The sequence below is a fragment of the Rhinoraja longicauda genome, chromosome 29, assembly GCF_053455715.1.
Source record: "Rhinoraja longicauda isolate Sanriku21f chromosome 29, sRhiLon1.1, whole genome shotgun sequence".
Taxonomy (NCBI): domain Eukaryota; kingdom Metazoa; phylum Chordata; class Chondrichthyes; order Rajiformes; family Arhynchobatidae; genus Rhinoraja; species Rhinoraja longicauda.
In genome coordinates, this window is record NC_135981.1 from 20,836,522 (window position 1) to 20,863,178 (window position 26,657).

The window sequence follows — 26,657 nt, forward strand, 5'->3', positions numbered from 1 at the left end:
AATGGGTGGCGTTTTGGGTCGAGACCCTTCTTGAAGAAGGATCTCAACCTGAAACGTCATCCATTCCGTCCATCCAGAGATGCTGCCTGTCCCGCTGAGTTACTCCAGCATTTTGTGTGAAGAACGATCTCCACCCGAAACGTCACCCATTCCTTCGATGCAGAGATGTTGCCTGTCCCGCTGAGTTACTCCAACATTATCTTTCTGGACTATCCCCTCAGTTTAAGGATGTGAGCATAGATGGAGGCAGAGAGTGGAACTACAGGACATAATTGAGAGCAAAAACAATTTTATGCAAGTTAACAATGCTCCATTGTGAGACCAGTAATAACTATTATTAGTCAGTGCCTACCAAATATCAGACATCACTTGCAGCACCAGGTCATGCTTCTATATATCAATTTTTGGGATGTTTCATGTCATGAAGCTAAATTGGTTTTTGTGGCCTATTTTTCCGTTCACTCCATGCATGAAAGACTGAATGAAAATAGAGAGTCTCTAGGTTTTTTGAGCTGGAATCATAAATCTATGTTTGGCAAGGAACTTCAAGGAAGGAGGAGGTTCTGAACATGAAAGAAAGCCATTTCCTCTGGATTCCTCATCTGGTGGAATTTGGCCTCCAGGCCTGCCTAATTATCTGGTGCTGCTGTTTTAACAGTGAGGGCCGCAGTCTGTGGATGAGACAGCAGAATAAAGCTTTAGCTGTGCAAAGGAAACCCAGAGGATTAAGGAAGAAACTTGCACGTCAATTCTCTTGTGTGTTTAGTTTGCTAATTTATAACCTGATATAATCTACCTCACTATAGTTTACAACGAGTTCTATTTTAATATATGTTTCTTCGATGCTATTTTTTAAGCTAGACCACTCTTTAGTCCCCATCAATAGCAAGTTCCAAAATAAGTATCTTATTTCTGTGGCTCTTGGTTGATCGTCCAAAGGAGCTTACTCTCCTGCATTGTGCTTCGTTAAAGAACGATTGAAAGGTAGCAATTATGAAAACTTTGGTTAATATTTTCAATTATGAAGATTTGAACATTCTTTATGCATGGTGAATTGCACTAAGATTCAGTAAGTATAGACATAAAGGGAGACACAGCTAATGTGTGCACAGGGACTTCCCAAATAGAATGATGAAATGGATAGTCAACTAATCTAACTCTAAATTATGCAATGAAAAGAAATATTAAATAGACAACTTTAATAAAGTGTTCGTCGGCTGATAGTTATTTTCTTTACATGAATGAAATGTCTGGCCATTTATAGAAATCTAAATGATTCGTCAATAATGAAAGCAAAAGTTAGCAGTCAGGAGATTGTCATTAGTGGTGTCAGTGAATTCATCTCTTGAACTCCAGGAGTAAAGGATAGGATAGTGAGTTTTTGCTGATTTCTGTGCAATGGTATTGTATCTTTAAAACTCAACTTATACAATTCTATTGTTGAGTGTCATTGATGCTTGCAAAGTTTTAAACAATTCAGTCCATCTTCCCCAGGGCACAAAAACGCAAAAAAATACCAAACAATAACAGGGGTTATAGAAAAGAATAAAACTAGTGGCATGAAGAACAAGAGAATTGAAATAATGCTTACATACTTTCAAAATTCCTTCCATCCACATTATTGACATGAACACCAAGACAACTATATACAACCAGAAATATTAATATTACGTACATGTTTATGTATATATATGTGTGTGTGTGTGTGTGTGTGAGTGTATGCAGTTATTTTCTTATATACATATATAGATATATATATATATATAGATAGATATATACACACACACACATATATATATATCTATCTATATATATCTATCTATATATGAATATATATATATGTGTGTATATATATAGTTAAAGTCAGAATATAGTTAACAGATTAATCCATTGGTTTAGAATCCAATGCATTTTTTTTGCAGTTAACTTTATTTTAAAATCAATCGATTAATAATAAGGTTAGTTAGCAATGTTGGAAGATGAAATGGAGATAAGAACATTTTAGTTTCAAAACAGAATTTTTCATCCGAAAGAATCAATTCCTTAGCTGAAATTCCTTACGTGGCAAATTCATGGGTCAATAGGTTTATTCATATTTGCAATACTGAGATAAATGATGTGGATTGAAAATGCGTACACGAGAATGTTATCTACTGAACATTCAGTGCTGTACCAGTGAGTTTGCAAGCAAGCGTGGAAAGCTGGAATTAAACAACAGTGACAAAACTCTCTGAAGGAGCACATTGTTTATCTGGCAAACAGATGAGTAATAATGATCAGGAAAGTCCCTGATCTGCTTTCCCAGGCTCCAGTGAGTTAGCAATTTCTGGTAGGGGTGTAATTATTGCCAACAGAGCTGTTGTATAAAGGATCAAATCTACCACGGTTCATCTACCTGATTAAAATTCAGTGACCATTGAAGAGAATGCAGGCAAATCTTAGACCATGTAGAAGAATTTGGCTGATATTTAGCCAGTAATTTGTTTTCATTTGTTATGCATCAGAGAAGACCTTAAACTATATTTTCCATTCTTCAAGAGACTTAAGAGCAATTTTCATGAGCAATATGTACTCCTGATAATTTCCTTAGTTTCACCAAACACCTGATATAGTACCATCAGTGTGTGAAACGGAATTGTGGAAGGGTGTTTCAATGCATAGGCATCAATAAATTGCCTGTTAAGGGGCATATTAGGGCAAATGGTTCCCCAATCTACAGTATCGAATGTATCACAAAAGTAAATTGAGATAGATATGGTGTTTTAAGCATTTTAAATTCTAAACAGCTTTATCAGTTGTCACCAAGCGAAAGAGAGTCCATTTGGCATTGAAATTGACAGTGTGCATTTGTGCACTTTGAAGCAGTTAGTTGTTTTAATGGCTTATATTGAACTATAGTTGCAGTGTCAGGATAGGATTCTTCTTGTTGAATTAATATGCCTCAAAAAGCCTCACACTAGCAAGTTTGCAGATGACATAAATCTGGGTGGCAGTGTGAACTGCAAAGAGGATGTTAGGAGGTTGCAGGGTGACCTGGACAGGTTGAGTGAGTGGGCAGGTTGAGTTGAGTGAGTGGCATGGCAGATGCAGTATAATGTAGATAAATGTGAGGTTATCCACTTTGGCGGCAAAAACAAGGAGGCAGATTATTATCTCAATGGTGTCAGGTTAGGTAAGGGGGAAGTGCAACGAGACCTGGGTGTCCTTGTACACCAGTCACTGAACGTGGGGTGCAGATACAGTAGGCAGTGAAGAAAGCTAATGGCATGTTGGCCTTCATAACGAGAGGATTTCAGTATAGGAGTAAAGAGGTTCTTCTGCAGTTGCATAGGGCCCTGGTGAGACCGCATCTGGAGTATTGTATAGTTTTGGTCTCCTAATTTGAGGAAGGACATCCTTGAATTTAAGCAGTGCAGCGTAGGTTCACGAGATTGATCCCTAGGATGGCGAGACTGTCATATGAGGAAAGATTGAAAAGACTAGGCTTGTATTCACTGGAGTTTAGAAGGATGAGAGGGAATCTTATCGAAACATATAAGATTATTAAGGGGTTGGACACGTTAGAGGCAGGAAAAATGTTCCCAATGTTGGGGGAGTCCAGAACCAGGGGCCACAGTTTTAGAATAAAGGGGAGGCCATTTAAAACTGAGATGAGGAAAAACTTTTTCAGTCAGAGAGTTGTAAATCTGTGGAATTCAGTGCCTCAGAAGGCAGTGGAGGCCAAGTCTCTGAATGCATTCAAGAGAGAACTAGATAGAGCTCTTAAGGATAACGGAGTCAGGGGGTATGGGGAGAAGGCAGGAACGGGGTACTGATTGAGAATGATCAGCCATGATCACATTGAATGGTGGTGCTGGCTCGAAGTCTTAAAACTGTTACAATTTGTTTCGTTGGGTTGCTGTTTAAACTAACTAAATTATTGCATCGTATGGGAGGCGCATTCCCAATCTCGTTGTAACCCTGTACAATGACAATAAAGATATATTGTATTGTATTGTATTGTATTTTAAGGGCTGAATGGCCTACTCCTGCACCTATTGTCTATTGTCTATTGTGAGAAGGAACTTTTTCACCAAGAGAGTTGTGAATTTGTGGAATTCTCTGCCACAGAGGGCAGTGGAGGCCAAATCACTGGATGAATTTAAGAGATAGTTAGTTAGAGCTCTGGGGGCTAGTGGAATCAAGGGGTATGGGGAGAAGTTGAGCACAGGTTTACTGATTGTGGATGATCAGCCATGATCACAATGAATGGCGGTGCTGGCTCAAAGGGCCGAATGGCACCTATTCGGTGCACCTATTTACTATGTTTCTATGTTTTATGTAAAAAGGCAGCAACATCATCAGACCCACACCACCCTGGCCACACACTCATTTCATTCCTGCCATCGGGAGAAGGTACAGGAGCCTGAAAACTGTGACGTACAGGCTCAGGAATAGCTTCTTCCCAACAGCCAGCAGGCTATTAAAGACTACAACCTCCATTAAGTTGATTATTATTGCACTATTATTGTTGTTTGTTTTTTATGTGTATATATGTGTGCATGTGTGTTGTACACGTGTATATATCTATATATATATATATATGTATGTGTGTGTGTGTGAGTATGTATATATACACACACACACTGAACTTTTTTTCTCATTCATGATATTTTTTACAGTGTACTATGTTTACATGTTCCCGATGTTGGGGGAATCCCGAACCAGGGGCCACAGTTTAAGAATAAGGGGTAGGCCATTTAGAACGCAGATGAGGAAAAACTTTTTCACTCGGAGAGTTGTGGAGCTGTGAAACTCTCTGCCTCAGAAAGCAGTGGAGGCCAATTCCCTGGATGCTTTCAAGAGAGAGTTAGATAAAGCTCTTAATGATAGTGGAGTCAAGGGATATGGGGAGAAGACAGGAACGGGGTACTGATTGTGGATGATCAGCCATGATCACGGTGAATGGCGGTGCTGGCTTGAAGGGCCGAATGGCCTACTCCTGCTGCTATTGTCTATTGTCTATTCTGTTATGCTGCTGCAAGTAAGAATTTCATTGTTCTATCGGGGACATATGACAATAAAACACTCTTGACTCTTGTATGCCGTTGACTTGATATGTTAGCACCAAAATATGTTCCCTTACCCATTCAACACGAGGTTTATCAATATATTGCATCACTCCCAGCTGCTACAATTACGATGTTGGTTCACCAACACTGAGGTTTAACTGCAGTCCCAAATGTTTCAAGATCTCCACCAAAAGTTCGGACATGCAGTGTTAAGATGATCCAATGGAAGTATGCTTTGTTCATTCATGATTTCGATTCAACAGAATGAATCAGTTTGACATGCATATTCTGTGCTCTCCCAGTTGATTATTGGTCTATTATGTTGATATTCATACTTAAAGTACAGAGAGACTCACTTCTCTTTTCACGTTCCTTTAGAAAAGTAGAAAGAAGGAACTGCAGATGAAATAGGTGATGATTTGGGTTGGAACCCTTCACTCTGAAAATGGGGGGGGGGAATAAACTGGAGGTGAGAAAAGGCTAGAAAAAAGGAAAATAAACTGGGGGTGAGAAAACGCTCTGGCCTTTTCTTGTCTCCAGTTTATTCTCCCTCCCTACCCCACCACCTCTACTGTTAGTCATTGCCACAGAAGGCTATGGAGGCCAAGTCAATAAACAATTTTAAGGTAGAGATTGATAGATTCTTGATTAGTACAGGTGTCATGGGTTATGGGGAGAAGGCAGGAGAATGGAGTTAGAGGGAGAGATGGATCAGCCATGATTGAATGGCGGAGTAGACTTGATGGGCCGAATGGCCTAATTCTGCTCCCATCACTTCTGAACTTCTGAACTTATAACATTGCCTTGGTGTTACTATCTAAATGAAGATGTTGGATCCACCAATGGTCTACAACTCATACAATACATTCACATGCCTATACACATGCAGTCATGATTGATTTTAATTTTTTAAGGAAAATGTCACCCCTTCCTAACTGTTAAAACCAAGATGTGTAACACTTAGTAGCCAGCTTTGAGGCAGCTCGGCAAATTAGCTTGCATTCACGATAAAATTACCTCACAAATATTAAAAGAATTGTAAATCAGCATTTCCTGCTTGAGTTTCCATGGTGGTTATTCGATCTTGATAGTAGTTCACTATTATAAATGGACCCGAGAAACCAAAGCTCAGAGATGCCTGCCTTAAAAAATAAATAAGGTGATCACATTGGAAGATTTAAATTACTACCAGTGATCCATAAACTTATGGGAATGCAGATGATATTATTTTTAAGGGGTCAGTGATAAAACATCACCATTAATATACAATTAACATAAAAGCTGTGTGCACAATATGAGTCTATTGTTTCTCTTTGGTTCTATAACTCATAACGCCCAATTTGTCAAATCTGATAGAGTCCAAACCTGTAATTTTCACTCAGCATTAAATACTCCTGTTGGATAATGGAACATTTCCTACTCCTTGCCCCATGTCAGCACCAAGCAGTTCCTCATTAGGTGTAACATGAACCAGATACCATTCTAATGTCCTGGTTTCTAAAGTGCACCAGCAAAGTCAATTGACCCCCGTCCTAGAAAAGCACCTCCTCCTGCACCAGCTCAACATTTTATATTTCACACTAGTCATCATCTGCCTCTCTGAACTAGATTGCCCAATTAGTTCCAATTAGCATTGAATCGTGGACAATTTCATACAGTGGGTTTACATCCACTGGGAGCTGGCTCAGGAACAGAAGCTGCCTAAACGTATTCTTCTGACAACAGTGAGAAATAAAACTTTGATCGAACAGTCCAAGTTCTGTTGGGACCGAGGCTTTTGAGGTGAAAGAAGGGTGTGATAATATGCTGTGCAGTCTGCTCTTTCTCACAAGCTGTTGGACATTGACCAAAGCTGTTTGCTTGCAGAAATGGTCGTATGGTCACTTCTTACTAGGCTAAACTAAACAGAGGTCACAGTAAAAAAGGGTGATCCTATATATATTCTCAATGTTATTTGGTTACTTTAATGCAAGCAAATAACATGGCAATTTATAGTGGGATACTAGACCAAGTGGACCCGTTGGACCCAAACCTCTCCTGTATTGGTGCAGCACCCTGTCCTCCTCCCCTCCCCTCTCTCCTCAACCCCCTCATCCCCTCTCCCTTCTCCCCCCTCCCTCCCTCCTCCCCTCCCCCTCCCCTCCTTTTAAACTTAAAAATGTGAATAACTTTAAAAATATAACACCAATTTCAATACAACTACTTGCATTATCACTAAAGTGACAATGGTGAGTAAGGTGGGCCTAAAATTGTCGCGCTATCGTGTACCGTTTTGGCTGAAGTCCAGTCACAAACAAGATAACAAACGAGAGTTTTAGTATATAGATGTTATAACTTTATTATGAGATGAATATATATTTATTTACTTACTCATTTTTAGAATGGGGTAGAAAAGGATGGAGTGCCCATCCTGATTTTCCCCTTGTCATAGAGTCATTCAGCACAGAAACAGGCCCTTCAGCCCAGCTTTCCCACGCCGACCAAGATGCCCCATCTACACTCATCCAACCTGTCTGCGTTTGGCCCATATTCCTCTAAATCTTTCTTATCCATGTACCAGTGAAATGTTTTGTAAATGTGGTTATAGTTTCTGCCTCAACTACACTGTATGTTCTCTGGCAGCTCATTCTATATACCCACCACCCTCTGCATGAAAAAGATGCCCCTCAGATTCCTATTAAATCATTCCCCTCTCACCCTATTTGCTCCATTTACTGAGTAATTTACTTGGGGATTCAAGAGGTTGCTACTGCATTTCTTTACACCTCATTGTGTTTATCAGTTCCAGTTTTCAATTCCCATGATTTTAACTTTATAACATCTTGGTGTGGGCCATGTGCAGAATTTTCATTGTTCCAAAATCCCATTCCTCATTTCAGAAAAAGACCAGTATCCAATTTGTTAAAAGTGTCCTCAGAGGAAGTCCAGATATTTCACTGTCGTTCGTGGATTAGTGAACAATAAATTCGCAAGTTGTCATGAGATAAGAGTTACAGCTGCTCAATATCAAATAACAACTGAGTTTGAAGCGAAGTCAGAAATGGGTAACTCAAAATGGACTACCTGTACAGTTCTGTTTACAAATAACAGCAGAAGGTTTCACTCCATATTTCGAATAGTAATACTTTGTAATCTCTGGAAGCAACATATTTAAGAGCCATACACATAAAGTCATACAGCGTGGAAATAGGCCCTTCAGCCCAACTTGCCCACGCCAAACAACATGCCCCACTTACATTAATCCTAGCTGCCTGCATTTGGCCGGTATTCCTCTAAACCTGTACTATCCATGTACCTGTCCAAACGTTTCTTAGACGTTGCAATAGTACCTGCCTCAACTATGTCCTTCGGTAGCTTGTTCCATACACCCACCACCCTTTGTGTAAAAAAGTTACCCCTCAGGCTCCTGTTAAATCTTCACCCCCCCCTGCCCCACCCTCCTCACCCTAAACCCATGTCCTCTGGTTCTCGATTCCCCTACTCTGAGCAAAAGACTGTTCATTTACCTGTGTAGGAAGGAAATGCAGATGCTGGTTTAAACTGAGGATAGACACAAAATGCTGGAGGAACTCAGCAGGACAGGCCGCATCTCTGGAGAGAAGGAGTGGGTGACGTTTTGGGTCGAGACCCTTCTTCAGACTGGGGGTCGGGGGAAAGGGAAACGAGAGATATAGACCTAATCTTTGTTGCGACAAATGAGAGCAACAAACTTTGCTCTCAGAAATGTGTTAAATGTTGATGCACCTGTTTTAAGTCATGACTTATCTCATGCTCCACTTGGAAGGACCCATCAGGCCCATGCGGCTCCCTTGGCAGCAATTCAAACCAGGAACTGGGCAGAATAAAGCTCTGAACCCATTTATTGTAGAATCAAACGTAATGTAGGAACCCAGTCTGAGGACTAACTTGACTCAAGAAAACAAACACTGAATTGGATAAGCGTTTGATTATTACCTCTTTACTCAATTGCATCTTACAATTTAATTGACATAATTTCTGTTCTGATGGCTCATTTTTTCGGAATGATAAACAATTAAATATAGTGTATTTTGACAGATATTTTTGTTTCCAACTTTGATTGTATCACTACAACATGTGCATGACAATAAAACAGCATTACGTGGTTTATCAACATATCAGTAAAATGACGTGTTGTACAAAAAATATCAATCGTAAGATTAAAATGTATGATCTAAAAAAAGACTCTTTAGTTAACAGTCACATCTTTCCTGTCAAACTTCGATTCATAAATATCTCATGGGGTTTCTTTTTAGCATCTGTGTCATCCAAGTCCCATTATAATTTTGACATGGAGTTTTGACCTGAAAAATACACGTTTATCGAACAATATTTATTCTTGCGTCTGCAAGGTTCTTCGATTTCTAATCATCTTACCAATCCACTTATCGGGATAATTCAATGTAACCATGAGTTTTTGATTTGCATGGACTCGAACAATGGTGATAGGTGTTTGTGAAAGAAATTATGGTTGGTTTCTTTATTGTCACATGTACTGCGATACAGTGAAATGTTTGCTCTGCATGCTGTCCACCAAATCTTACCGTACATTAGCACAGTAAATGCTCTTCTGGAACAGCACTCAGAGAGTTGCCATGTTACGGTGCCATTTTGCAACTACTGAAATGGACATAATACTCCAATCAGGGCAAAAACAGTGATTTAAAAAAAGGTCGTACACGACTTGATGCACATTGTGCTTATCCGACCAAGAGGTGCAGCCTAATCCCAGCATTGTTACTGCCAGGTTTGCCAGTCCCAGGCTTATTCACACCATCCCCTCACTCAGTAACAGGTCTCAGTGAATCCGTCACTACCTTCATTCAGGATAATTGGGTTTTTTTAAAAACTTTAATCATTCCATGTAATCTTCACTTTGCATCATAGATCGATAGAGCTTAAATTATAAGCAGGGGTGAATTTTAATTCTATTCCAGGGAGTTATTGTCTCTGTTGCTATTTTAGTTGAGGAGAAATCAAATCATGACGCAAGACAGTAATATAGCATTACATGTGACTCACCAATATATCAGTAAAATGACTGTTGTACAGAAAATATCAATTGTAAGATTAAAATAAAACTATCGGCACATAGAGACACAATGTGCTGGAGTAACTCAGTGGGTCAGGCAGCATCTCCGGAGGACATGGATGGGCAACATTTCAGGACAGGACCCTTTTTCAGAATGATTCTGGCACATGTGCCATCCTGTTCACAACCCTCTGTGAGAGCTATTCCAGCTTACCATCCCTTTTTGAAACCTTTGCCCCTGGTTCCATCTTATCAAACCTCTCTTGGAATCTTACACGTTTCTATAAAATCCCTTATTCTTCAAAGTTTCAGTCAATTTAGATAAAACCTACTTAACCATTCCTCACAAGAGATGTCTCCTGTCCCAGGAACCTTTTCTGAACTGCCTCTAATATTCTTTTTTTTTTAAAGTGCATCCATCCATAAATAAATGTACCAAAACTGCATGTAGTATCTCTTCATTTCTTCATCACCCTGCAAATCTTATAAGCTTTAAGTAGGACACCGAAGATAGACACAAAATGCTGGAGTAACTCAGCGGGACAGGCAGCATTTCTGACGAAAAGGAATGGGTGACGTTTTGGATGGAGACCCTACTCGAATGAGTTTTCATTCTATGACCTGTGAATCATACCACTGCGTGCTAATAATGTGGGAAGCAGATTGTATGTTTATTCCAGTGAAAAATAAATATTGAAGCAGTCTCGATTTTGGAAGACAGAACAAATGTCAGGAAGAAGAACACAAATTTTGAGGCAGATGCATGTTTAAAATACCTGACAAAGGTAAAGAACCAGAGATTTTATTTTGTAACCTCCAGGGGTGATTCATTGTATGCTTATATTGTGCACAGTTACCGGTAAACGACAAATTGCAAAGGACATTAAGTCAGACCATTGGAGGGACTGATGTTTTTGAATCTGAAAGATTTCTTTATGCATTCGTTGATTGTTTTCACAGTAACAAGGCTAGTATTTAATGCTCTTTACTTGTCTTTGGAATGGTGGTAATAACAACTGTGTGGCCGGTAAGCCATGAATATAATAGAGGCAACAACTTGGTTGGGAGTTTGGAGAAACGCATTGCGTTTGTGCAGATAGCCTTCGCTACAGAATTTCTTTTACACAACTCAAGTGTTTTCTTTGTCACCATTACTTTATTTTAAATTCCAGATTTTACTTCGTTAATTGAATTAAATTTCAAATATAATTAAATTTAATCTCAAACCTACATCTCCCAGAGCAATTTGAGTTAATTATTCTGAAGCTAAATTCTATTTGTGTGGTAATGTTACCTCCGTGCTATTGTACTCCCAAGAAGTAAGAGATAAGCATCTACTACTAACCCAGATTTGTGACACTGGGATATAAAGTAACGTGATGTGACAAATGATGTTATTGGCTTTCAAGTCTCAAAGTGACATACAGATACCATAAGATGGTGCTTTGCTTTCTACATAAAGTGTAGAGCTGGAAGTCACAGCCTATGGATAAAGAGATTATGTAGGACAGAGGATTCTGAAAGGGCAGCACAGTGGCACAGCGGTTGAGTTGTTGCCTTACAGCGCTTGCAACACCAGAGACCCGGGTTCGATCCTACGAGTGTTGTCTGTACGGAGTTTGTACGTTCTCCCCGCGACCGTGTGAGTTTTCTCCGAGATCTTCGGCTTCCTCCCACACTCCAAAGAGGTACAGGTTTTTAGGTTAATTGGCTTGGTATAAATGTAAATCATTCGTAGTACAGTTGCTCCTCAACTTACGATGGGGTTGCATTCCGATAAACTATCGTAAACCGAAAATATCGTAAGTCGAAAACACATTTAAATACACCTGATCACGTGACTGGAAGCGAGCTGCCATTGCCCAGCGTTTGCACCTTTGTAACGTCAAAATATCGTAAGTCGAAGCATCGTAAGTTGAGGAGCATCTGTATGTGTAGGAATGTGCTGGGACCAGTGATCGGTGGGGACGCAGTGGGCTGCAACGCCTGTTTCCGCGCTGTATCTCTAAACTCTAAACGAAACTAAATTAAATTTTTGTGAATTTTTGGAATTTAATGTGCAAATCGAATTCAAGCCTAAGATTGATAGATTTTTCAGCATTAAGAAATCAAAGGAATTGGGAAAAGTCAAGATGGTAAAACCGATGTAGATGCTTTGCAGAACGGACTGAATAGGATGATTTTTAATGGTCCTCTGATGATTTTTTGCTTTGATTGAAACTCCACTGTTTTCTGCCAGATTTTGTGGTTCTGCAGGACAGCAAAGGCATTCCTTGCCAAGGTTTGACACAAAGACGGGCAGCTGCAATGCCTTCCCTGCAGCCTGTGTAAGGCAATAAGCAGCTGCCTGTATCTGCTGGAGGAACCCCAGTGTGCAGAGACTGCAGCTATAAAAGGAGATGCTTATTAATGTCTATTATCCCCTGAGCAGGTTCCACAGTAGTTAATCAAACAGCACATTCCATAGGGCAATACCATATTAATTGTGGGAGGCAGTTTCTAATTTTTTAGCAGGGTTGAAAAGAGATAGTCTACTGTTCAAGCCTCTCATCCATGAACCAGGTAGCTGATGTGTTGTTTGGTAATATACATCAACCAAATTAAGCAGTTCGCACTTGATTCATTGTGAATGGCTGATGTAGATTTAAAACAACATCAACATTTTACATTTGCGTGCTTACTCAGATATTTGTGTCAGGGGTGGCAGAGTCTGTTGTGGGAGAATTTAATTTTCCATTCTTGCTTCAGCAGTCCCTGGCTGCCAGAGTTTACTTGGATGGAGTTCGGGTTTGCTCATGACCTTTGCAGAATACAGCAACATTCTGTGAACATAAAGCATGGAAAAACACAGCACACGAACTGGCCCTTTGCCCCACCATATCTGTCCCAAGCATGCTACCAAGTTAAATTAATCCCTTCACCCTGTATGTGCTCTATATCCATCCATTCCCTACATATTTATACATCTTTCCAAAAGCCTCGTAAACACCACATCATATCTGCTTCCACCAACACCCCTGGCTACACGTTCCAGGCACCGACCATTCTGTGCAATTATATTGTCTGCACATCTCCTTTCAACTGACCCCCTCTAAACTTAAAGCTGTGTCCTCTAGTAATTGTCATTTCCTTCCTGGGAAAAGGTTCTGACTGTCCATCACATCTATGCTCCCCTAATTTTCTAAAGTTCCATTAGGTCTCTCCTCAGCATCCAACACTGCAGAGAAAGCAATTGAACATTCTCCGCCCTCTCCTAATAGCTAACACCTTCTAATCCAGGCAGCCTTCTGGTAAACCTCCTCTGCACCTCTCCAAAGTTTCTGTGAAGTTTCTGTAATGGGGCAACCAGAACTGCACACATTTCTCTAAATGCAGCCGAAGCCAGGTTGCAACTTGATGCTGTTTTGCATATTCAATGTCCCAACCAATGAATGCCAGCGTGCCATACACTTTCGTGACCAGAGAATCATAGAGTCATAGAGTCATACAGCGTGGAAACAGGCCCTTCAGCCTAACTTGCTGATGCCGACCATCTACATGTCCCACTTGCCCACATTTGGCCCATATCCCTCTGAATCTATCCTGTGCAAAGGTCTCTTAAACTTTATGATAGTACCTGCCTCAACTACATCCTGTGGCGGCTCGTTCCATATACCCACCTCTACTTTGTGTAAAAAATGTACCCCTCAGGTTCCTATTCAATCTTTCTCCCCCTCACCTTAAACCTATGTCCTCTGGTTCTTGATCCTCATACTCTGGGCAAACGACTCTGTGCATTTTTACCCAATATATTCCTCTCATGATTTTGTACAACTATATAACTTCACTCTTCATCTTCCTGCACTCCAAGGAATACAATCCTAGCCTTCCCGCTACTTCTTGCTACTTTCAGGGAGCTATGAGCTTGCACCTCAAGATCTATCTGTACCTCAATGCTGATAAATGCTTTTCCATTAACTGTATGCATTCCCCTCATGCAACATGCAACACCTTTGCCCAGATGGAACTCCATCTGCCATGTCTCTGCCCATATCTGTAACTCATCTATATCCTGCTGAATCTTTCTTCTCTGTCCACAGCTCCATCAACCTACAGGTGGAGTTGATGGAAGTACATTTAGTCCATTTTTGGCGGATCTTCTTTTCCTGACAAACAGTACAGTCCAACAGTCTTCCATTAATGAATCCCTTGATGTCAACTAAATTGCTCTATGAATTGCAGTGATGATGGCACTGTATGTTACAGAGGGATGATACGTCCTGGATATGATTTAAGGAGATATTCAAATGTGTTGAGCACTTCTGAGGGTTTGTCGATTTGTTCCCAGAGCAATAATCATACAGTTGTATTATACACAGCCCATGTTGATCAGTTTCCCACAGCTTCACAGTTTGCCCTGTGAAAGGCCCCATGCTGCTTTGGTTTTCGCAGACACGAGGGTGGGTGGATTGATCTGGTCTGCAGATGTGTCCAGAAACATTGTTAAAGCCATTACTCATATAGGAGGGAGACTTTGCCAGTGTTCCCCACTATTCTTGCATATCTACAAATTAAAGCACACACACACACACACACACACACACACACACACACACACACACACACACACACACACACACACACACACACACACACACACACACACACACACACACACACACACACACACACACATATACGAGTCGAGACCCTTCTTCAGATGCTGCCTGTCCCACTGAGCTACTCCAGCTTTGTGTGTCTATCTTGGGTTTAAACCATCATCTGCAGTTCATTCTTACACAATGTGTATATATATATATATTCCTGTAGGAGCAAATTTTTCTAAGCCTTAAGTAAACAAGGGAGCTTTGACTTCCCAATGCACTAGAAGTGTGGTGGTGGTGCTGTGGGGAACATGGAATGAAGATGCTCCATGGAGTGCAGGAGAGACATTTTTGGTGAATATTTGAGAGCATGGACCAAATACACTAAGAATTCAGAGAAAACTGGAGTCGGTGAAGATAACCACACATTGATTTAATTGTTTGAATACAAAGAGACATTGGAATGAAGTTTAATGGCTTCTGGACTGCTACAGATAAGAAAATAGACAGTGGACGCGTCAAGGTTTTAATGAAAACATACTGAATGGCACACAGGGGCTGAAAGGGTGAACAAGGAGATCATCAACGTCTTTTGCGGTAATGAGGGGAAGAAGAATGCAGTTGACAATAGGAACTCGGACATTAATCGCGGGAAAGTGGTCACCACTGCCTGGAGTCACAACTGCAAATGCTTTTATGACCTTATCAGATCAGTAAAGGTGAGCACCTACATCAAAAATCTTCTAACCCCCCTCTCTAACTCCAGGTCCCTCAGGTCGGCCGACTTGGGGCTACTCACTATCCCGCGGTCTAGGCTTAAGCTCAGGGGTGACCGCGCTTTTGCGGTTGCAGCTCCTAGACTGTGGAACAGCATCCCTCTCCCCATCAGAACTGCCCCCTCCATCGACTCCTTTAAGTCCAGGCTCAAAACCTATTTCTACTCCCTAGCGTTTGAGGCTCATTAAGGAGGCGCTGTGAACTGTTTGCGTGCTACTGTATGTTTCATTTTTTTTCCATTGGAACCTAATCAGATGTATAGCACTTTGGTCAACGTGGGTTGTTTTTAAATGTGCTATACAAATAAAATTGACTTGACTTGACTTGACATTCACTTCATTCTGATATTCACGAGATATCAACCCTTTTAGCTCCTTTGTCACATTTTTGCTTTTCTCACTTCAGTTTGTGTACATTCCCTGTTAGTCCACTTACACACATCCACATGCAAGCAGTCACAATGACATCCGGGCTTGTTTTTATGTAATGCAGTGTCCCACCTTCTTAGTAACCATCAACCACTAGTCTCTGTGTGTCCGTAAAACACAAGGCACAGTCTCACTAAAAGGCCTCTTCATCCTCTCCCTCAGGAGGGAGGAGTAAGGAACACAAGGATAGCGGGAGTAGTTCTCCTGCCATCGGTCTGCTGTTGTCTACTGAGAAGGCAGCCCTCCAGTATGTACAATTATGAGGTTGCAGCCCCTGTTCCAATATCTAAAGGGGCTGCTCCTTGGCACTTTTCACCCACCATCCTCATCTTTGGACATCCTGTGCGTAGGGGGAGAGGGTAGGGCCGAAGATGTCCTTGTTGGGTTGCTCCTGGGCCTGGCCAAACTGGCCATCCACGACTCACGGCGCCAGGCGGAAGAGGGCTCTGCCCGAGCCGGCTGCCTACCCCTTTTCCGGGGTTACATCCGCGCCCGGATGGTGTTGGAGAGGGACTACGCGCTGTCCACGGGCACCCTGGGGGGTCTCCTGGATGTATACTGGATGGAGATTGTAATATAATATAATTGTATAATAGTTTCAATTGGTATATTTGTTTGTATAGTATTCTGGTGGTGGGTTCTGTTTTGGTTTTATTGTATTGGGTATATATATTATTTAAATATTTGAATAAATAATTTTGAATAAAAATAAATACATTTTTTAAAAGTATGTACAATTATGAGAGGCATAGATAAGGTAAACATTCAGAACCAGGGTGGAAATATCAAAGACTAGAGGACATAACTTTAAGGTGAGAGGGGCAAGGTTTAAACGAGATGTGCTGGTCATGTTTTACACAATGAGTGCTTGGAATGCGCTGCCAAGGATGGTGGTGGAGGCAGATCTGACAGTGGTATTTCAGAGGCTTTTAGATAGACACACGGATATGCAGGAAGAGGAGATGCAGCCAGAGGAGGTTCATTTAACTTGGCACCATGTTCAGCACAGGCAGTGTAGGTTTTAGGGCCTGTTCCCATGCTGTGCTGTTCCATGTTCTACATTCAATGTTCATTTTGGAAAACAGGAACATTGGAGAACATTGGAGAAAGGGAAATGGGCAATTTAAAGCTCAATGCTTGTATACTGTACTTAGTTTTTCATTACTGATGAAAGATCATGAACCTGAAAATATTAACCCTGCTCACTCCACAAATTCTGCCTGACTAAACATTTTCTGATCTTATTTTGGATCTCACAGCTACCTTGTTTTTAGTTTTATCGATTAGTTTTAGAGGTACAGCTTGGAAACAGGCCCATCGGCCCACGAGTCCACCCCGACCATCAATCACAACGTGCACTTGTTCTATATTAGCCCACGTTCGCATCCTACACTGCAGGGGCAATTTACAGGTCAATTAACCTACAAACCTGTACATCTTTGGAATGTGGGAGTGAACCGGAGCACCCGGAGAAACCCCACGCGGTCACAGGGAGAGCGTACAAACTCCACATAGACAGCACCCGAGGTCAGGATTGAACGTGGGTCTCTGGCACTGTGAGGCAGCAGCTCCTGTGCTGTGCCACTATGCCGTCCTTAAGCGACAGAATTCTTGTGGGGGAATTATTTCTTCCCCAGAGTTCTTATGTTTATCATTCAGTCCTCAGGGCAGCAACAGGTGAAAAGTGATCATGTTATTTATCAAAACCTGAAGCATTCTTATCTGGAAAGCTCTGATATTCGAGTCTTCAATCTTCCACAAGGCTATAATGTCTACACAAGGCAAGTGACAGCAGATCACAGTTGATTCCTTAAGAGAAGGCCACTCACCCACAGACTGGCTGCCAGAAGCTTCATGTCCTCCTGCATCAACACAGTTACTCACACAAAGCTGGCTTGGTGATGGCCTGACTTGTAAAGTGTGTCACACACTAGATGTCAACAGAAGCAGATGGTAGAGACCAGGGAAAGCACTTGAAAATCCACATCAGAGGCCATAGAATCCTTCAGGCTCTGGTGGGATGGATGCTAATGTTGTCGACAAATGGAACACAGGAACAGGAGTACATCACATCATTTCTCTACCCTGTCCATCATTCAATAAAGCCATGCTAATCTGGGACAGAGGCACGGAATATGGCCGGTGCCCAAATCACAGTCTACATTCATGAGGAGAGCGGCTTATGATGCAATCCGTTTTCTGATATCTCTGTTCCATGGAAGAGATTCATCTTGTGTGGAGCATCAAAATTGCCAGTCAAATAATAGTATGAATATCCATTCCCTACATATAATAGAACATAGAACATAGAACATAGAACATAGAACATAGAACATAAAACAGTACAGTATATGTGCCAAACATGAAACCATGTTAAACTGATCTCATCTGCCTGTACATGATCCATCTTGCACTATTCCATGTGCCTATCTAAAAGCCTCTTAAACGCCACTATTGTATCTGCCACCACCACCACCACTGGCAATGCGTTCCAGGCCCCCACCACTCTCTGTAAAAGATTTGCCCCACACACCTCCATTAAACTTTCCCCCTCTCACCTTATACCAATGCCCTCTAGTGTTAGACATTTCCATCCTAGAAAAAAAAGGTTCTGACTGTCTAGCCCATCTACTCACGTGCCTATCTAAAAGTCTCTTCAATGTCACGATCATATTTGCTTCCACGACCACCCTGGCAGGGAGCTCCAGTTACTCACCAGACTGTGTAAAAAAAAACATTTGTCCAATGACACTGTTAAGTTTTTCAGGCACTTGTGGTCTGAGTATCTAGGGTTAACGCTACTTGCAATGTGAGATCAGTTTCTGTTTTATTTCTCTTCAGAAATGTTTCTGTCCTCTGGAGCAGTTTTGTAAAGAAACCCATGCTTGGCTACATAAAAAAATAACAAATCTAGAAAATTTAAAACATGGAAACCTACAATGATATTGGAAATGCAGAATCAAGAAAAAATTATTCGAGACATGTTAGAATTTGTTTACAATTTAATCTGAAATATCGACATAACATAATCTTCATCAACAAGTTTACAACAGTGCTACATGTATAAACAAAGACGATTCTTCCTCCCGCATTAATAATCCCTTAACTCAATGTTAGTAGCAAACAGTGCAGAAGTTACAGATTGTAGGAAAGAAATTTAACAATAGTGCAAAGTATGTCTGCCTTTAAAAGCAATATGATAGCACCAAATTTGGTCATGGCAAAATTGGGAAAATGTACATATTTGGATACCTGTGAGCGATTACAAGACTGAAATCTAATTGAGGGGTTCAGATGATATCATTAAACCACAAGAGAGAGGTTTGAGTGGTTTATAACTGTTATCTGAAACCCACCATTAGATGTCAGCCTTGAAATCTGTCCTGGGTATTTGTGTTTTTTAATAATATATATTGTTTGAATTGTACGTGTGTGGGTGCTTGTGTGGGGGTTAGTATTCTGCTTTGTGCAGCTGGCTGCATTGATTCTTTTGGTTTGCTCTATTTTCTGGTATGATAATGTTAGCAAAGGATGATTAACTCTTTCTGATAACAGTCTTGTGGGTTTGACCAATATTAATCTGAAATTATACTGCTAATATATTATTCACATAATACTTTCTAATTTTAGTATATTACAAGATCGTAAGATATATTGATGTGCATTATATTCAGACAAGTTATATTATGCATATTTATTGAACTTTTTTTTAGTTTATTTATTCTATTACCACAGCAGTAGAACAGCAGTAGAGTTGCTGCCTCACAGCGTCAGAGACCCAGGATTGATCCTGATTGCGGGTGCTGTCTGCATGGAGTTTCACGCTTGTGACCCGCGTGAGATTTCTCCGGGAAACATAGAAACATAGAAACATGGAAAATAGGTGCAGGAGGAGGCCATTTGCCCCTTCGAGCCAGCACCGCCATTCATTGTGATCATGGCTGATCATCCACAATCAGTAATCTGTGCCTGCCTTCTCCCCATATCCCTTGATTCCACTGGACCCCAGAGCTCTATCTAACTCCCTTTTAAATTCATCCAGTGAATTGGTCTCCACTGCCTTCTGTGGCAGAGAATTCCACAAATTCACAACTCTCTGGGTGAAAAAGTTACTTCTCACCTCAGTTTCAAATGGCCTCCCCTTTATTCTTGGACTGTGTCCGCTGGTTCTGGACTCCCCCAACATTGAGAACATTTTTCCTGCATCTAGCTTGTCCAGTCCTTTTATAATTTTATATGTCTCTCTAAGATCCCCTCTCATCCTTCTAAACTCCAGTGAACACAAGCCTAGTCTTTCCAATCTTTCCTCATATGACAGTCCCTCCATCCCAGGGATTAACCTCGTAAACCTAAGCTGAACTGCCTCAATAGGAAGGACGTCCTTCCTCAAATTAGGAGACCAAAACTACACACAATACACCAGATGAGGTCTCACCAGGGCCCTATACAACTGCAGAAGGACCTCTTTGCAGAAGGAGCTCCAGTTTCTTCCCATACTGCAAAGATGTACAAGTTTGTAGGTTACTTGGTTTGGTATAACTGTGAATTGTCCCTACTGCGTGTAGGATAGTGTTAATGTTTGGGGATCGCTGGACGGCGCGGACTCGGTGTGCCAAAGGGCCTTTTACCGTGCTGAATATCTAAACTAAACTGAAATTAAGTACAATGATTACAAACATGTTGCATTGTGCTGCAAGTAAGAACTCCATTGTTTGCCTGCCTCTTTGTCGGGTACGTCGAACAATCCCTGTTCCAGACGTACACTGGCCCCATCCCCAAACTCTACATTGACGACTGTATTGATGCTACCTCTTGTACCCTCTTGTACTCACTGACTTCATACATTTCACCACCAATTTCCATCCTGCTCTTAAATATACTTGGACCATCTCCGACATCTCCCTACCTTTTCTGGATCTTACCATCTCCATCACAGGAGACAGACTAGTGACTTACATCTACTACAAACCCACTGACTCCCTCAGCTATCTGGACCACACCTCTTCCCACTCTGTCTCCTGCAAAAAGTCTATCCCCTACTCCAAATTCTTCCGTCTATGCCGCATCTGCACCCAGGATGAGGTGTTTCATACTAGGGCATCAGAGATGTCCTCATTCTATAGGAAACAGGGCTTCCCCTCTTCCATTATAGATGAGGCTCTCACTAGGGTCTCCTCTATATCCCGCAGCTCCGCTCTTGCTCCCCCTCCCTCCATTCGTAACAAGGACAGAATCCCCCTAGTCCTCACCTTCCACCCCATCAGCCAGCGTATCCAACAAATCATCCTCCAACATTTCTGTCACCTCTAACGGGACCCCACTACTGGCCACATCTTCCCATCTCCTCCCCTTTCTGCGTTCTGCAGAGACCATTCCCTCCGTAACTCTCTGGTCCACTCGTCCCTTCCTACCCAAACAACCCCCTCCCCAGGCACTTTCCCTTGCAACTGCAGGAGATGCAACACCTGTCCCTTTACCTCCCCCATCGACTCCATCCAAGGACCCAAACAGTCTTTCCAGGTGAGACAGAGGTTCACCTGCACCTCCTCCAACCTCATCTATTGCATCCGCTGTTCCAGATGTCAACTTCTCTACATCGGCGAGACCAAATGCAGGCTCGGCGATCGTTTCGCTCAACACCTTCGCTCAGTCCGCCTTAATCAACCTGATCTCCCGGTGGCTGAGCACTTCAACTCCCCCTCCCACTCCCAATCTGACCTTTCTGTCATGGACCTCCTCCAGTGTCATAGTGAGGCCCACTGGAAATTGGAGGAACAGCACCTTATATTTCGCTTGGGCAGCTTACAGCCCAGTGGTATGAACATTGACTTCTCTAACTTTAGATAGTTCCTCTGCCCCTTGCTTCCCTTCCCCTTCCCAGTTCTCCCACTGTCTTCCTGTCTCCACCTATATCCTTTCTTTGTCCCGCCCCCCCTGACATCAGTCTGAAGAAGGGTCTCGATCCGAAACGTCACCCATTCTTTCTCTCCTGATGCTGCCTGACCTGCTGAGTTACTCCAGCATTTTGTGATACCCAGGTTTGTAGGTTAATCAGTTTGGTATAAATGTAAATTGTCCCTAGTGTGTGTAGGATAGTGTTAATTTGCAGGGATCGTTGGTCAGTGCGGACTCGATGGGCCGAATGGCGCGGTTCCGTACTGCATCTCTAAACTAGACTAAACTAAAAAGTGAAATACTCACACTAACAAATATTTTGTGTGTCTCACACTTTTACTGATCATTGCCTTATATTAGACTCTGGCTATGTCATGTTCTGATTAATCCCACCCTTCATACAAACCTACCTACCTGCTCATGGATTCCCCCAGCCACCTACCTTACTCACCACCTCTTTCACCCAATCTTCCCAATGCATGTAATGTAATTATTCACTCAGCACGGTCACTGTCAGTGACCCAGACACACCTTGGACTTCTCCTGTTATCCATTCACACTTCACAAACCCCTTCTCAAATCACAAAGAGTTGCACTTTCAACTTTCCAATTTTCTGGCTTTTCCTCCACCAATTTTCATGACATTTCTGTATTTGTGAATCTATTCAATCACAATTGAATCACATCAGTCTGAAGAAGGGTCTCGACCCGAAACGTCACCCATTCCTTCTCTCCTGAGATGCTGCCTGACCTGCTGAGTTACTCCAGCATTTTGTGAATAAATATTCAATCATTACTATCGCAACATTTAAGAAACATTGAGACAAGTACATAGATAGGATGGGTTTAGAGGGATATGGGCTCAACACATGCAGGTGGGATTAGTGTGGATGGGACATGTTGGTTGGTGTGGGCAAGTTGGGCTGAAGGGCCCGTTTCCACGCTGTATGACCCCATAACTCTATGACTCTATTTACTAATCACCACACCCATCCATGTATATTCTGCTTTTGTCTCTGATCTTCTCATCCTCAACTGAGAGGCTGAGAGTTGATCTTATAGTGGTGTATAAGATCATATGGGAAATAGGGTGAATGCATAGTCTTTTACCCAGAGTAGGGGAATCATGAACCTGAGGGCATAGGTGAGAGGGGAAAGATTTAATAGGAATCTGAAGAGCAACTTTTGTATCACTATCTCCCACTGCTTATGTCTCAGTATGGATGTTGTTGAAATCCTCTTCGAAAATTTGTTACCTCTAAACTCAACTATCCAAATGTTTCCAGCCCATCTACCCATCTTCAATGGAAACACAAGAAACTGCAGATGCTGCAATCTTGAGCAAAGCACAAAGTGCCTGAGAAACTCAGTGGGTCAGCCAGCATCTCCGGGGGGGGGGGGGGGGGGGGAATAGACAAATGAGATTTCGGACCAGGATCCTTCTTCAGTCTGAAGAAGTTGTTCCAGCCCAAAATATCGTCTGTCCATCCATTTCCCAGATGCTGCCTGACCCAATGTTCTTCCAGCATTTTGTTTTTTACTCGTCTTCCATGCTACCTAAACCCGTGCACATCCAAAATTCAGCTGGTTATACTGTATCTTAATTCTTTCCAAATGTTGATTGATCATCTTGCCTGTGCCTTCCCATTGAATTGTGTCCCATCTCAATTTTGAAATCATCATCCTTGATTACAATTATTCCCAGGCTCCTTTCATCCCAATCATCATCTTTTTTCTGCAACCTCTCCCAAAATTACAAACTTTTCTATCTCTGGGCTTCTCTGATTCTTGCGTCGAATATCTTCTTGAATTTAATTGTTCTATGCTTGATAGCCACATTTAAAATAGAAACATATAAAATTCTTAAGAGGTTGGAGAGGCTAGATGCGGGAAGATTGTTCCCGATGTTGGGGAAGTCCAGAACCAGGGGTCACAGCTTAAGGATAAGGGGGAAGTCTTTTAGGACCGAGATGAGAAAACATTTCTTCACACAGAGAGTGGTGAATCTGTGGAATTCTCTGCCACAGAAGGTAGTTGAGGCCAGTTCATTGGCTATATTTAAGAGGGAGTTAGATGTGACCTTTGTGGCTAAAGGGATCAGGGGGTATGGAGAGAAGACAGGTACAGGTTACTGAGCTGGATGATCGGCCATGATCATATTGAATGGCGGTGCAGGCTCGAAGGGCCGAATGGCCTACTCCTGCACCTATTTTCTATGTTTCTATGTTTCTATATTTACAAGTGTTCTTGAGTAAATCACTGGAATTCCCACCATTTCTTTACCTTTCACTCCTCTTTCATGATTCTTCTTAAAATTTCTTATTTTTCACCAAGTCTTCAATCATTTGTCCTATCGAACTGAGACTCGTCGACAAATGGGGTTAATTTATTATTCAACCACTGTATATTCATTTTAATCTCTTGGACAGTTCATTACTTTACAGGCACTAAATAAATTTAGGTTGCTGTTGTAATGGTTTAAATACCCTTCTGAATATAACAGCAACACAACAACAACACTTTATTAAATATTTCCTCAGCCAACGTTTAGTACGTAGAACAAAACATGGAACATAGAACAGATACAGACCCTTTGGGTTGAACAAAATGCCAAGTGAAACTATGCTCCTCCACCTGCGTGTGATCCAAATCCCTCCATTCCCTGCCTACCCATGTGCCTAACTAAAAACCTTGTAAATGCTCGTATCTTATCGGCCTTCACCATCACCCCTGGCAGCACATTCCAGGCTCCATGGTGTAAAAAACTTGTCCCGCGCATCTCCTTTCAACTCTGCCACTATCACCTTAAAGCCTTCTAGTCTTTGACATGCCCCCCCCTGGGTGAAAGATTCTGACTGTCTACCCTATCTATGCCTCTCAGAATTTGATATACTTCTATCAGGATAAACACTTTTAAAGCCCGTTAAGTACTTGTTAAACACTACTGATAACAGGGTACACCAATACCGTTAGTAGCTGGCCCATTATCACATCTAAACATCCAACCACACTGTCAAAAAATATCGCTCCATTATTCCACATTTCAGGTTTTCCTAAATCAATTTTCTTATCACCCTAATGACTAAATTAAACTTCTGATGTTTCTATCCCTTAACAAATAACTTAGTCTAGATTTATTTACATTGTTTTAATCACCCTTATACTGTATTAGCTACCTGCCTCCATCTTCAACATTCAGCTATCAAGAGAGAGCTAGATAGAGCTCTTAAGGATAGCGGAGTCTGGGGGTATGGGGAGAAGGCAGGAACGGGGTACTAATTGAGAATGATCAGCCATGATCACATTAAATGGTGGTGCTGGCTCAAAGGGCCGAATGGCCTCCTCCTGCACCTATTGTCTATTGTTTATTGTCTATGTAGGTCCTAATATGTGCAATACATTTATCCTGCTGTGTCTTTGCAGACCTAGATTACTTTTGGTCTCACAACACTTCTGATAACACAATCACATCTAAATTGCTAAACAGCATTATTCTTTCAAAATTGCATCACCTTATCCAGTCCTTGCTCATTTAAAAATATCTGCATTCCATTCATTTGATTCTCATTTTCTTTCAGTGATATATTCTTTAAAAATTCTTGTAAACCCGTGAGGCATCACCAATTGGATTTAAATGACATGAGATTGAGAAGCCTAGATGGAGTGGATGTGGAGAGGATGGTTCCAGTAGTGTGAGAGTTGAGGACCAGAGGGCAGAGCATTAGAATCAAAGGATATACGTTTTGTATGGAGATGAGGTGGAATTTCTTCATCCAGAGGGTGGTGAATCTATGGAATTCATTGCCACAGATTACGGTGGAGGTCTAATCAGTGGGTATTTTTAAAGGGGAGATTGATAGATTATTGATTAATGAGGGTGTCCGAGGTTACAGGGAGAAGGCAGGAAAATGGGGATGAAGAGGGAAAAATAGATCAAATGGCAGAGCAGACCTGAGACGTCGAATGGCCTAATTCTGTTCCTATGTCTTATGATCTTATGATAAACTCATCCTGCCTTTACTTTAGCTCTAATCAGATGAATATAGGTGGGCTCAAGATTCATTGCCACATTATAAATATTGGGTAGGATTCTCTCCGTGTGTCATTTGTAGCTAGGTTGTTAGCATTATTACCCCTGAATAAAAAGATTCAGAGTTCAAGTATCACTCTAGAGTTGATTACAGTACTGCAGGATTGATGCAGGCACTGAGGTCTTGCTTTCCAAATGAACATTAAGTTGAAGCCCACTTAATCATTGGTGGAGCTTGGAAGCTACTACAATGTTTACTCTTTGATCATTTTCTCAATACTGATTACGTGGACATTTTCAAATTATTATGTGCAAATTTCTACCAAGGCAAAATAAGACTGTTACGAGCTATTGAGCTCTCCGGGATTCTCTGGAAGGAATGTGTACGAAATAAAAGTCTTCCATTCTTTTCCTCTTTTTTGTTTGGTTTTACAGCCGACAGGGACTTCTATCGGTCATCTTAAGAATCTCTTGCAGTGCATTTATTCAGCGATGGGTCTTCTGGGTAGACAAGATGGGTGGACTACACAACTAGGAGTCCACGTGTGCGTTATGGGCCAAACGGCCTCCACCTGTGTCATTACAAGTAATTTTGAGTTAAAACCATTCAGTTAGAAGTGGTGCAAGAAGGAGACAGATACCCTTACAACTCTCTACCTGCACGGAATCATCATTTGCAGATGAATGGATGGAAAATATTGTATTGAAAACATCACAATTTCTCTTTCTGACTTTCTGGATCCAGCATTATTTTTAAATTAGTTAGCTATTCTATCAATGGATAAATGCAAAAAAAACAAATTTTACAAATTATAAAATTGCAGAGAAGATTTACGAAGATGT